This window comes from Procambarus clarkii, chromosome 76 (assembly GCF_040958095.1).
Source record: "Procambarus clarkii isolate CNS0578487 chromosome 76, FALCON_Pclarkii_2.0, whole genome shotgun sequence".
Taxonomy (NCBI): Eukaryota; Metazoa; Arthropoda; class Malacostraca; order Decapoda; family Cambaridae; genus Procambarus; species Procambarus clarkii.
The window spans coordinates 24,078,853-24,093,438 of NC_091225.1; positions in this window are offsets into that span (position 1 = coordinate 24,078,853).

A 14,586-nucleotide genomic window follows, 5' to 3' on the forward strand; every position below is an offset into this window, starting at 1 on the left:
CCCTAGCATCCAGGGTGAGCCAGATGCTTGTCCCCCCAGCACCCAGGGTGAGCCAGATACTTACCCCCCCCAGCGAGGGGCCTCGTAGCCTGGTGGATAGCGCGCAGGACTCGTAATTCTGTGGCGCGGGTTCGATTCCCGCACGAGGCAGAAACAAATGGGCAAAGTTTCTTTAACCCTGAATGCCCCTGTTACCTAGCAGTAAATAGGTACCTAGGAGTTAGTCAGCTGTCACGGGCTGCTTCCTGGGGGTGGAGGCCTGGTCGAGGACCGGGCCGCGGGGACACTAAAAAAGCCCCGAAATCATCTCAAGATAATCTCAAGATAATCTCCCAGTACCCAGGGTGAGCCAGATGCTTGCCCCCCCCCCAGCACCCAGGGTGAGCCAGATGCTTGCCCCCCCAGCACCCAGGGTGAGCCAGATGCTTGCCCCCCCAGCACCCAGGGTGAGCCAGATGCTTGCCCCCCCAGCACCCAGGGTGACCCAGATGCTTGCCCCCCCCCAGCACCCAGCGTGAGCCAGATGCTTGCCCCCCCCAGCACCCAGGGTGAGCCAGATGCTTGCCCACCCCCAGCACCCAGGGTGAGAAAGATGCTTGCCCCAATCCAGCACCCATGCTGAGCCAGATGCTTGCCCCCCCAGCACCCAGGGTGAGCCAGATGCTTGCCCCCCCAGCACCCAGGGTGAGCCAGATGCTTGCCCCCCCCCCAGCACCCAGGGTGAGCCAGATGCTTGCCCCCCCTCCCCCCCAGCACCCAGGGTGAGCCAGATGCTTGCCCCCTCCAGCACCCAGGGTGAGCCAGATGCTTGCCCCCTCCAGCACCCAGGGTGAGCCAGATGCTTGCTCCCCCAGCACCCAGGGTGAGCCAGATGCTTGCCCCTCAGCACCCAGGGTGAGCCAGATGCTTGCCCTCCCAGCACCCAGGGTGAGCCAGATGCTTGCCCTCCCAGCACCCAGGGTGAGCCAGATGCTTGCCCCCCCCCAGCACCCAGGGTGAGCCAGATGCTTGCCTCCCCCCCAGCACCCAGGGTGAGCCAGATACTTGCCCCCCCAGCACCCAGGGTGAGCCAGATGCTTGCCCCCAGCACCCAGGGTGAGCCAGATGCTTGCCCTCCAGCACCCAGGGTGAGCCAGATGCTTGCCCCCCCAGCACCCAGGGTGAGTCAGATGCTTGCCCCCCCCAGCACCCAGGGTGAGCCAGATGCTTGACCCCCAGCACCCAGGGTGAGCCAGATGCTTGCCCTCCCAGCACCCAGGGTGAGCCAGATGCTTGACCCCCAGCACCCAGGGTGAGCCAGATGCTTGCCTTCCCAGCACCCAGGGTGAGCCAGATGCTTGACCCCCAGCACCCAGGGTGAGCCAGATGTTTGCCCCCCCAGCACCCAGGGTGAGCCAGATGCTTGGCCCCCCCAAGCACCCAGGGTGAGCCAGATACTTGCACCCCCCCAGCACCCAGGGTGAGCCAGATGCTTGGCCCCCCCCAAGCACCCAGATTGAGCCAGATGCTTGCCCCCCCCCCTTAGCACCCAGGGTGAGCCAGATGCTTGCCCCCCCAGCACCCAGGGTGAGCAGGATGCTTGCCCCCCCCAGCACCCAGGGTGAGCCAGATTCCTGCCCCCCAGCACCCAGGGTGAGCCAGATGCTTGCCCCCCCCAGCACCCAGGGTGAGCCAGATGCTTGCCCTCCCAGCACCCAGGGTGAGCCAGATGCTTGCCCCCCCCCAGCACCCAGGGTGAGCCAGATGCTTGCCCCCCAAGCACCCAGGGTGAGCCAGATACTTGCCCCCCCAGCACCCAGGGTGAGCCAGATGCTTGCCCCCCAACACCCAGGGTGAGCCAGATGCTTGCCCCCCTAGCACCCAGGGTGAGCCAGATACTTGCCCCCCCCCAGCACCCAGGGTGAGCCAGATGCTTGCCCCCCCCAGCACCCAGGGTGAGCCAGTTGCTTGCCCCCCCAGCACCCAGGGTGAGCCAGATGCTTGCCCCCCCAGCACCCAGGGTGAGCCAGATGCTTGCCCCCCCAGCACCCAGGGTGAGCCAGATGCTTGACCCTCAGCACCCAGGGTGAGTCAGATGTTTGCCCCGACAGCACCCAGGGTGAGCCAGATGCTTGCCCCCCTAGCACCCATGGTGAGCCAGATGCTTGCCCCTCCAGCACACAGGGTGAGACAGATGCTTGCCCCCTCCAGCACCCAGGGTGAATCAGATGCTTGCCCCCCCCCAGCACCTAGGGTGAGCCAGATGCTTGACCCCCCCCCAGCACCCAGGGTGAGCCAGATGCTTGCCCCCCCCCCCCGAGCACCCAGGGCGAGCCAGATACCTGCCCCACCCCCAGCACCCAGGGTGAGCCAGATACTTGCCCCCCCAGCACCCAGGGTGAGCCAGATGCTTGCCCCCCCAGCACCCAGGGTGAGCCAGATACTTGCCCCCCCAGCACCCAGGGTGAGTCAGATGCTTGCCCCCCCAGCACCCAGGGTGAGCCAGATGCTTGCCCCCCCAGCACCCAGGGTGAGCCAGATACTTGCCCCCCCAGCACCCAGGGTGAGCCAGATACTTGCCCCCCCCCAGCACCCAGGGTGAGCCAGATACTTGCCCCCCCCAGCACCCAGGGTGAGCCAGACACTTGCCCCCCAGCACCCAGGGTGAGCCAGATGCTTGGCACCCCCAGCACCCAGGGTGAGTCAGATGCTTGCCCCCCCCCCCGAGCACCCAGGGCGAGCCAGATACCTGCCCCACCCCTAGCACCCAGGGTGAGCCAGATACTTGCCCGCCCCCCGCACCCAGGGTGAGGCAGATGCTTGCCCCCCAGCACCCAAGGTGAGCCAGATACTTGCCCCCCCAGCACCCAGGGTGAGCCAGATGCTTGCCCCCCCAGCACCCAGGGTGAGCCAGATACTTGCCCCCCAGCACCCAGGGTGAGTCAGATGCTTGCCCCCCCAGCACCCAGGGTGAGCCAGATGATAGCCCCCCCTAGCACCCAGAGTGTGCCAGATGCTTGCCCCTCCCCAGCACCCAGGGTGAGCCAGATGCTTGCCCCCCCAGCACCCAGGGTGAGCCAGATGCTTGGCCCCCCCAGCACCCAGAGTGAGCCAGATGCTTGGCCCCCCCCCAGCACCCAGGGTGAGCCAGATGCTTGCCCCCCCAGCACCCAGGGTGAGCCAGATGCTTGCCCCCTCCAGCACCCAGGGTGAGCCAGATGCTTGCCCCCCCCAGCACCCAGGGTGAGTCAGATGCTTGGCCCCCCAGCACCCATGGTGAGCCAGATGCTTGGCCCTCCCCCCCCCAGCACCCAGGGTGAGCCAGATGCTTGGCCCCCCAGCACCCAGGGTGAGCCAGATGCTTGGCCCCCCCAGCACCCAGGGTGAGCCAGATGCTTGGCCCCCCAGCACCCAGGGTGAGCCAGATGCTTGGCCCCCCAGCACCCAGGGTGAGCCAGATGCTTGGCCCTCCCCCCCCAGCACCCAGGGTGAGCCAGATGCTTGGCCCCCCAGCACCCAGGGTGAGCCAGATGCTTGGCCCCCCCAGCACCCAGGGTGAGCCAGATGCTTGGCCCCCCAGCACCCAGGGTGAGCCAGATGCTTGGCCCCCCAGCACCCAGGGTGAGCCAGATGCTTGGCCCTCCCCCCCCCCCAGCACCCAGGGTGAGCCAGATGCTTGGCCCTCCCCCCCCCCAGCACCCAGGGTGAGCCAGATGCTTGGCCCCCCCAGCACCCAGGGTGAGCCAGATGCTTGGCCCCCCAGCACCCAGGGTGAGCCAGATGCTTGGCCCCCCAGCACCCAGGGTGAGCCAGATGCTTGGCCCTCCCCCCCCCCCCAGCACCCAGGGTGAGCCAGATGCTTGGCCCTCCCCCCCCAGCACCCAGGGTGAGCCAGATGCTTGGCCCCCCCCAGCACCCAGGGTGAGCCAGATGCTTGGCCCCCCAGCACCCAGGGTGAGCCAGATGCTTGGCCCCCCAGCACCCAGGGTGAGCCAGATGCTTGGCCCCCCAGCACCCAGGGTGAGCCAGATGCTTGGCCCACCCCCCCCCCCAGCACCCAGGGTGAGCCAGATGCTTGGCCCTCCCCCCCCCAGCACCCAGGGTGAGCCAGATGCTTGGCCCCCCCAGCACCCAGGGTGAGCCAGATGCTTGGCCCCCCAGCACCCAGGGTGAGCCAGATGCTTGGCCCCCCAGCACCCAGGGTGAGCCAGATGCTTGGCCCCCCCCCAGCACCCAGGGTGACCCAGATGCTTGGCCCCCCCCAGCACCCAGAGTGAGCCAGATGCTTGGCCCCCCCCCCCAGCACCCAGAGTGAGCCAGATGCTTGCCCCCCCCAGCACCCAGGGTGAGCCAGATGCTTGGCCCTCCCCCCCCCCAGCACCCAGGGTGAGCCAGATCCTTGCCCCCCAGCACCCAGGGTGAGCCAGATGCTTGGCCCCCCCCCCAGCACCCAGGGTGAACCAGATTTGCTTTTTCGCAAATTGCTAACAGATGATAGAGATGCAGTTATCTTGTGGTAGTTCCGGGGGGCTAATATTCCCTGCGGCCCGGTCTCTGACTAGGCCTCTTGGTTGTTGGTCTGATCTACCAGGCTGTTGGACACGGAATCACAGCCTGGTCGATCTCCATGACTGGTTGGTCAGGTCATGTGGTGCCCGTATGACGTCATATGTTGAGGAAGAAGCACTAACAGTGCCGTTGTTCGGACGCAGGCTGTGTGGAGCAGTGCCAGGCTGTGTGGAGCAGTGCCAGGCTGTGTGGAGCAGTGCCAGGCTGCGTGGAGCAGTGCCAGGCTGTGTGGAGCAGTGCCAGGCTGTGTGGAGCAGTGCCAGGCTGTGTGGAGCAGTGCCAGGCTGTGTGGAGCAGTGCCAGGCTGTGTGGAGCAGTGCCAGGCTGTGTGGAGCAGTGCCAGGCTGTGTAGAGCAGTGCCAGGCTGTGTTCAGCAGTGCCAGGCTGTGTGGAGCAGTGCCAGGCTGTGTGGAGCAGTGCCAGGCTGTGTAGAGCAGTGCCAGGCTGTGTAGAGCAGTGTCAGGCTGTGTGGAGCAGTGCCAGGCTGTGTGGAGCAGTGCCAGGCTGTGTAGAGCAGTGTCAGGCTGTGTGGAGCAGTGCCAGGCTGTGTGGAGCAGTGCCAGGCTGTGTAGAGCAGTGCCAGGCTGTGTAGAGCAGTGTCAGGCTGTGTGGAGCAGTGCCAGGCTGTGTGGAGCAGTGCCAGGCTGTGTAGAGCAGTGTCAGGCTGTGTGGAGCAGTGCCAGGCTGTGTGGAGCAGTGCCAGGCTGTGTGGAGCAGTGCCAGGCTGTGTAGAGCAGTGTCAGGCTGTGTGGAGCAGTGCCAGGCTGTGTGGAGCAGTGCCAGGCTGTGTGGAGCAGTGCCAGGCTGTGTGGAGCAGTGCCAGGCTGTGTGGAGCAGTGCCAGGCTGTGTGGAGCAGTGCCAGGCTGTGTAGAGCAGTGTCAGGCTGTGTGGAGCAGTGCCAGGCTGTGTGGAGCAGTGCCAGGCTGTGTAGAGCAGTGTCAGGCTGTGTGGAGCAGTGCCAGGCTGTGTGGAGCAGTGCCAGGCTGTGTAGAGCAGTGCCAGGCTGTGTAGAGCAGTGTCAGGCTGTGTGGAGCAGTGCCAGGCTGTGTGGAGCAGTGCCAGGCTGTGTGGAGCAGTGCCAGGCTGTGTGGAGCAGTGCCAGGCTGTGTGGAGCAGTGCCAGGCTGTGTGGAGCAGTGCCAGGCTGTGTGGAGCAGTGTCAGGCTGTGTGGAGCAATGCCAGGCTGTGTGGAGCAGTGCCAGGCTGTGTGGAGCAGTGCCAGGCTGTGTGGAGCAGTGCCAGGCTGTGTGGAGCAGTGCCAGGCTGTGTGGAGCAGTGCCAGGCTGTGTGGAGCAGTGCCAGGCTGTGTGCAGCAGTGCCAGGCTGTGTGGAGCAGTGCCAGGCTGTGTGAAGCAGTGCCAGGCTGTGTGGAGCAGTGCCAGGCTGTGTGGAGCAGTGCCAGGCTGTGTGCAGCAGTGCCAGGCTGCTCCATAATGGATGGACTCAACAACACCAATTCTAAGACGTTGTCAGGGATTAAAAGTAATTAGCAGTTAGGGTGTCCATTGTGCCAAGAGAGATGGAGACAAATGGTGCCTTATTGATTGTGACTTGATCTGGTTATCTTGAGATGATTTCGGGGCTTTAGTGTCCCCGCGGCCCGGTCCTCGACCAGGCCTCCACCCCCAGGAAGCAGCCCGTGACAGCTGACTAACTCCTAGGTACCTATTTTACTGCTAGGTAACAGGGGCATAGGGTGAAAGAAACTCTGTCCATTGTTTCTCGCCGGCGCCCGGGATCGAACCCGGGACCACAGGATCACAAGTCCAGTGTGTTGTCCTCTCGGCCGACCGGCTCCTTAGTGGCAATAGTTTACACATTTCGAAGCACTTGTAATGACACTAATTTAATATAGACATTTTAACACCAGCCCAACCACTGGGGGTGGATGGTAGAGCGACTGGCCGCGCTTCATGCAGGTCGGCGTTCAATCCCCGACGGCTCATAAGTGGTTGGGCACCATTCCCACTCATCTTTCCACTCACCGTCCCTTCCACATTCTCTCTCCCTTCCCCCCCTCTCCCCCTCCCTCCTACACATGTGCCACTTCACAATATGTGGGCCCGGCAGTTGACAGGGCATCACAAAAAGATGGGGCAAGTCTAGAATATTTATTATGGTAATAATAATACAATTTTTATAATAATAATATGGTCAAATCTTTTTGGATTGATAAAACTTGCTCTCGGAACTATTTTTGTTGTTGGCAATTACGCTATTAAATTTGTGCTCGTTTTATGGAAGTGTGTGTGTGTGTGTGTGGGTGTGTGTGTGTCTGTATGTGTGTGTCTGTATGTGTGTGTTTGTGTGTGTGTGTTTGTGTGTGTTTGTGTGTGTTTGTGTGTGTTTGTGTGTGTTTGTGTGTGTGTGTGTGTGTGTTTGTGTGTGTGTGGTGTGTGTGTGTGTGTGTGTGTGTGTGTGTGTGTGTGTGTGTGTGTGTGTGTGTGTGTGTGTGTTCGTGTGTGTGTGGTGTGTTCGTGTGTGTGTGGTGTGTTCGTGTGTGTGTGGTGTGTTCGTGTGTGTGTGGTGTGTGTGTGTGTGTCTGTGTGTGTGTGTGTCTGTGTGTGTGTGTGTCTGTGTGTGTGTGTGTGTGTGTTCACCTATTTGTGTTTGCAGGGGTTGAGCTTTGGCTCTTTGGTCCCGCCTCTCAACCGTCAATCAACTGGTGTACAGGTTCCTGAGCCTACTGGGCTCTATCATATCTACACTTGAAACTGTGTATGGAGTCAGCCTCCACCACATCACTGCCTAATGCATTCCATTTACTAACTACTCCAACACTGAAAACAACGTGCTTTCTAATGTCTCTGTGGCTCATTTGGGCACTCAGCTTCCACCTGTGTCCCCTTGTTCGTGTTCCATCCGAGTTAAATAATTCTCTCTCTCTCTCTCTCTCTCTCTCTCTCTCTCTCTCTCTCTCTCTCTCTCTCTCTCTCTCTCTCTCTCTCTCTCTCTCTCTCTCTCTCTCTCTCTCTCTCTTGCGTTTCCCGGATTTAGCATATTTGTTGCGGCTTATATCCTGTGAAGGATCTTGCCGCAGGATTATCAGGATTTCGAGAGAGAGAGTAGGAGGAGGAGGAGGCGGTGGTGGGGCCCGACGGTAAGGGCGAGAGTGCTGACGACGGCAGTACGGATCGAAGGACTAGCAGCCTGGCTGAAGCAGGTGGATCCTGGCTGTTGTGTCCAGGACTCTGCAGGATGCTGGAGCCTCAGGGAGGCTGCAGGTACACATCTCTTCCTCCCAGTGAGATGAGCTGGTGAGTCTCCTAGGCTGATGCTGTCCCGATATGGAGTCATGGTCGTATGGAAGCTGTGTCTGCTCATCACTTTCCCTCAGCATCGGTCTGCTGTGTCTGCTCATCATCTTCCCTCTGCCTCTCTGCTGTGTAACATTACTCCAATGCTTCCCCCTCTTCCCATTATTTCCTGCTTCTCTATTCATCATTTGTAACTTTATAATATAAATAGTAATTCCCCATTTGTCTGTCTTTGGAAGGTTATAATAATTCGTGTGTGTAAAAATATAATTTTTTTATGTATTTAGCGTCTATAAATGTGTGTTTACTTTTTAAATCCTTCTGGGGAGGAATATTGAGTTTTATTGTACAAGTCCTGTATGTGAGTGACTGGTTAAGGCATTTACCCTCGTGGACCAGCTTCTGTCCTTCAGCACACTGGTACTTAGGCAGGGTCTAAGGCAGAGGGCCCCTCACCTGTCTCCTTGTGAGCGGTGGCACCTTACTCACCACTCTGGCCCTGAGAGTGGCACCTTACTCACCACTCTGGCCCTGAGAGTGGCATCTTACTCGCCACTCTGGCCCTGAGAGTGGCACCTTACTCACCACTCTGGCCCTGAGAGTGGCACCTTACTCACCAGTTTGGCACTCAGAGTGGCACCTTACTCACCACTCTGGCACTGAGAGTGGCATCTTACTCACCACTCTGGCACTGAGAGTGGCACCTTACTCACCACTCTGGCCCTGAGAGTGGCACCTTACTCACCACTCTGGCACTGAGAGTGGCACCTTACTCACCACTCTGGCACTGAGAGTGGCATCTTACTCACCACTCTGGCACTGAGAGTGGCATCTTACTCACCACTCTGGCCCTGAGAGTGGCACCTTACTCACCACTCTGGCACTGAGAGTGGCACCTTACTCACCACTCTGGCACTGAGAGTGGCACCTTACTCACCACTCTGGCACTGAGAGTGGCACCTTACTCACCACTCTGGCACTGAGTGGCACCTTACTCACCACTCTGGCACTGAGAGTGGCACCTTACCACTCTGGCCCTGAGAGTGGCATCTTACTCACCACTCTGGCACTGAGAGTGGCACCTTACTCACCACTCTGGCCCTGAGAGTGGCACCTTACTCACCACTCTGGCACTGAGAGTGGCACCTTACTCACCACTCTGGCACTGAGAGTGGCACCTTACTCCCCACTCTGGCACTGAGAGTGGCACCTTACTCCCCACTCTGGCACTGAGAGTGGCACCTTACTCCCCACTCTGGCACTGAGAGTGGCACCTTACTCACCACTCTGGCACTGAGTGGCACCTTACTCACCACTCTGGCACTGAGAGTGGCACCTTACTCCCCACTCTGGCACTGAGAGTGGCACCTTACTCCCCACTCTGGCACTCAGAGTGGCACCTCACTATAGAGGTACTCCTCCACTATGGACTGTACCACCAGACAAGTAACACGAGTGCAACGTTATTTCAACGTCATTACAACGTCGATGAAGACGCACCCGACCCGTCACATTTCCTTCCCGTCTACATAACTGTCAGCCTGTCATAAAACTGTCACAGGTCCGTCACGCTCCGTCGGTGTTACCGTCTCGGGAGATGTCAGTGTTCTAACAACCCGGGGAGCCGATCGGCCGAGCGGACAGCACGCTGGACTTGTGGTCCTGGGTTCGATCCCAGGCGCCAGCGAGAAACAATGGGCAGAGTTTCTTTCACCCTATGTCCCTGTTACCTAGCAGTAAAATAGGTACCTGGGTGTTAGTCAGCTGTCACGGGCTGCTTCCTGGGGTGGAGGCCTGGTCGAGGACCGGGCCGCGGGGACACTAAAAAGCCCCGAAATCATCTCAAGATAACCTCAAGAACCCGTCTCACGCCAAAAACAACACCAAACTACAACCTTGTCACAACATTCGAACAAGTTTTAACAACTAACAAGTTGTAACAACTTTGTAATGCGTCGTAAAAACGTTATAACAAGATGTAACAACTTTATTTACAAGTTGTTACAAGGGGATCATATAGGGACCGTTACGGTGCGTGATTGCAATTCAGTGTTAATTACCTGGTTAATCTATGATAATGATAAATTACCTGGCCAGGTAATTAACTTCAATACCTGGCCACATATGGTCAGACATTAGCCTTATGTTTTGTGCCTTAATTGCCAATCTTAAATTACTCAACAGGAGACTTAAATGGCTCAGTAATGATCCTTCGACACCAACTCCTCATTTCTTTAACTCATTGTAGTGTGCTACTCATGTTTCATTCGTGAGTGTGTCCTGTCTCCTGTGAGGTGTTCCACCTCCATCACCTTTTGGAAGCTTGAGTTATCTCACCTGTCATCTTGTACCCCCCCCCCCTCGTATTAAGCATCTCACCTGTACTATGCAGGCGACGAGTCACAATAACCTGGCTAAATTATGTTGACCAGACCACACACTAGAAGGTGAAGGGACGACGACGTTTCGGTCCGTCCTGGACCATTCCCAATCGACTTGAGAATGGTCCATGACGGACCGAAACGTCGTCTTCCCTTCACCTTCTAGTGTGTGGTCTGGTCATCACCTGTACTAATATGACATGTGTAGAGCTGAGGAAATTGAGAAATGTATGAGAGGTGAGAGGTGAGACACCTCACCTTTCAGCAGACAGGGAGAGGTGAGGTTTCCACCACTAGATGTAATGCCAGGGATGCTGATAGATGATTGATGGTTAAGAAAACATTTCAAACCAAAGCTGATAGATGGGGAGAGGGTTGGTGGGAGGAGGAGAAGCACTGAGCAGGTGTGGGGTATGGAGGAGAAGAAGCACTGAGCAGGTGTGGGGTATGGAGGAGGGGGCAGAAGGCATGTATGGGGCAGAAGGGAGGTATGGGAAGGAGATGGGAGATAAAGTGGGAGATAAAGAGAGGAAGGAAGAGAACAGCAAGCAGATAGTTAAGCTAAAATGGTAGTAAGGTATTTTAGTTGGCCCAAGAGGAGACCTGCTTGATGATTACTGGTCTGTAAGGTCCAGGCTCGTCTGTGAGGTCCAGGCTCGTCTGTGAGGTCTGTAGGCTGGTCTGTGAGGCCTATAGGCTGGTCTGTGAGGTGTATAGGCTCGTCTGTGAGATCCAGGCTGGTCTGTGAGGTCTATAGGCTGGTCTGTGAGGTCTATAGGCTGGTCTGTGAGGCCTATAGGCTGGTCTGTGAGGCCTATAGGCTCGTCTGTGAGGCCTATAGGCTCGTCTGTGAGGCTTATAGGCTCGTCTGTGAGGCCTATAGGCTGGTCTGTGAGGCCTATAGGCTGGTCTGTGAGGCCTATACGCTCGTCTGTGAGGGCCAGGCTCGTCTGTGAGGTCCAGGCTCGTCTGTGAGGCCTACCACAACCACCATCAGCACCACCACAACCACCACCATCACCACCACCACCACCACCTACCACCATCACCACCACCACCTACCACCATCACCACCACCACCTACCACCACCACCACCTACCACCATCACCACCTACCACCATCACCACCATCACCACCATCACCACCATCACCACCACCACCACCACCACCACCACAACCACCACCATCACCACCACCACAACCACCACCATCATCACCCACCACCATCACCACCACCCCCCACCATCGCCACCACCACCACCGCCACCACCACCACCACCACCACCACCACCATCACCACCACCACCATCACCACCATCATCACCACCACCACCACCATCAATACCACCACCACCACCACCACCACCATCAATACCACCACCACCATCAATACCACCACCACCATCAATACCACCACCACCACCACCATCAATACCACCACCATCAATACCACCACCACCACCATCAATACCACCACCACCACCACCACCATCAATACCACCACCACCATCAATACCACCACCACCACCATCACCACCACCACCATCAATACCACCACCACCACCATCAATACCACCATCAATACCACCACCACCACCATCAATACCACCATCAATACCACCACCACCACCATCAATACCACCATCAATACCACCACCACCACCACCACCATCAATACCACCACCACCACCATCAATACCACCACCAACATCAATACCACCACCACCATCAATACCACCACCATCAATACCACCACCACCATCAATACCACCACCACCATCAATACCACCACCACCATCAATACCACCACCACCACCACCATCAATACCACCACCACCATCAATACCACCACCATCAATACCACCACCACCACCATCAATACCACCACCACCACCACCACCACCACCACCATCAATACCACCACCACCACCACCACCACCACCATCAATACCACCACCACCATCAATACCACCACCATCAATACCACCACCATCAATACCACCACCACCATCAATACCACCAAAACCACCACCACCATCAATACCACCACCACCACCATCAATACCACCACCACCATCAATACCACCACCACCATCAATACCACCACCATCAATACCACCACCACCACCACCACCACCACCATCAATACCACCACCACCACCACCACCACCACCATCAATACCACCACCACCATCAATACCACCACCATCACCACCACCACCACCACCACCACCTCCCACCACCACCACCCACCACCACCACCCACCACCACCACCCCCCCCCCACCCCCCCCCCCACCACCCTCCCCACCCCCACCACCACCACCACCACACCCCCCCCCCACACCAACCACCACCACCACCACCACCACCCCCACCATCACCCCCACCACCCCCCCCACACCAACCACCACCACCACCAACATTAGCATACTAATATATGAAAACTTAACTAAGTTAAAACAGTAACATTGATATCGTCGAGGCAACTGATGGAACAATTCCCATCAGACTCCTTCAATTTAACTCCCATTAATATTCTCTATACATTTTTAGATTGACTGATCTAGGACCGAGAGCTTCAAACACTGTATACCCCAGTGTGAGGGGGGGAATATCTCCCCTTCAGGGGGGCGCATGGAAGGGGGAGTGTATTTACACTGGGGGGGCGGCGGGGGGGAGGGAGGGTTTTGGGTAAGAGGGAATGCCAAAATAGTGAACATTATAGATTTTAAAGCTGCTACATTTAACCGCGATGGAGATCGAACCCTGAATGTATGTTTATGTCGAAAAGCTTTTTGGTGTGTGTGATATTCATGCTCTACAAGATCACTGGCTGAACTCTGGCGAAATTGTGAGAATCGGAAAATTTATGGATGGGACCTTTTACAGTGCCAGCGGTGAAATGTGTGGTGGGTGGTCAGTCCTGGTAGATCATGTGCTGGCACTGTTGTTGTGGCACTGTTGTGGTGACACTGTTGTGGTGGCACTGTTGTGGTGGCACTGTTGTGGTGGCACTTGGGGTGGCACTGATGTGGTGACACTGTTGTGGTGGCACTGTTGGGGTGGCACTGTTGTGGTGGCACTGTTGTGGTGGCACTTGGGGTGGCAATGTTGTGGTGGCACTGTTGTGGTGACACTGTTGTGGTCGCACTGTTGGGGTGACACTGTTCTGGTGGCACTGTTCTGGTGGCACTGTTGTGGTGGCACTGTTGGGGTGACACTGTTATGGTGGCACTGTTGTGGTGGCACTGTTGGGGTGACACTGTTGTGGTGGCACTGTTGTGGTGGCACTGTTGGGGTGACACTGTTGTGGTGGCACTGTTGTGGTGGCACTGTTGTAGTGAGACTGCTGTGGTGGCACTGTTGTGGTGACACTGTTGTGGTGGCACTATTGTGGTGGCACTGTTGTAATGGCACTTGTGGTGGCACTGTTGTGGTGGCACTTGGGGTGGCACTGTTGTGGTAGCACTTGTGGTGGCACTTGTGTTGGCACTTGTGGTGGCACTGTTGTAATGGCACTTGTGGTGGCACTGTTGTGGTGGCACTGTTGTAGTGGCACTGTTGTGGTAGCACTGTTGTGGTGACACTGTTGTGGTGGCACTGTTGTGACACTGTTGTGGTGGCACTTGTGGTGGCACTTGTGGTGGCACTGTTGTGGTGACACTGTTGTGGTGACACTGTTGTGGTGGCACTGTTGTGGTGACACTGTTATGGTGACACTGTTGTGGTGACACTGTTGTGGTGGCACTGTTGTGGTGACACTGTTGTGGTGGCACTGTTGTGGTGACACTGTTGTGGTGGCACTGTTGTGGTGACACTGTTGTGGTGGCACTGTTGTGGTGACTTGTGGTGACTTGTGGTGACACTGTTGTGGTGACACTGTTGTGGTGGCACTGTTGTGGTGACACTGTTATGGTGACACTGTTGTGGTGACACTGTTGTGGTGGAACTGTTGTGGCGGCACTTGTGGTGGCACTGTTGTGGTGGCACTGTTGTGGTGGCACTGTTGTGGTGGCACTGTTGTGGTGACTGTTGTGGCGGCACTGTTGTGGTGGCACTGTTGTGGTGGCACTGTTGTGGTGACACTGTTATGGTGACACTGTTGTGGTGACACTGTTGTGGTGGAACTGTTGTGGCGGCACTTGTGGTGGCACTGTTGTGGTGGCACTGTTGTGGTGGCACTGTTGTGGTGGCACTGTTGTGGTGACTGTTGTGGCGGCACTGTTGTGGTGGCACTGTTGTGGTGACACTGTTGTGGTGACACTGTTGTAGTGACACTGTTGTGGTGACACTGTTGTAGTGACACTGTTGTGGTGACACTGTTGTGGTGGCACTGTTGTGGTGACACTGTTGTGGTGACACTGTTGTGGTGACACTGTTGTGGTGACAGTTGTGG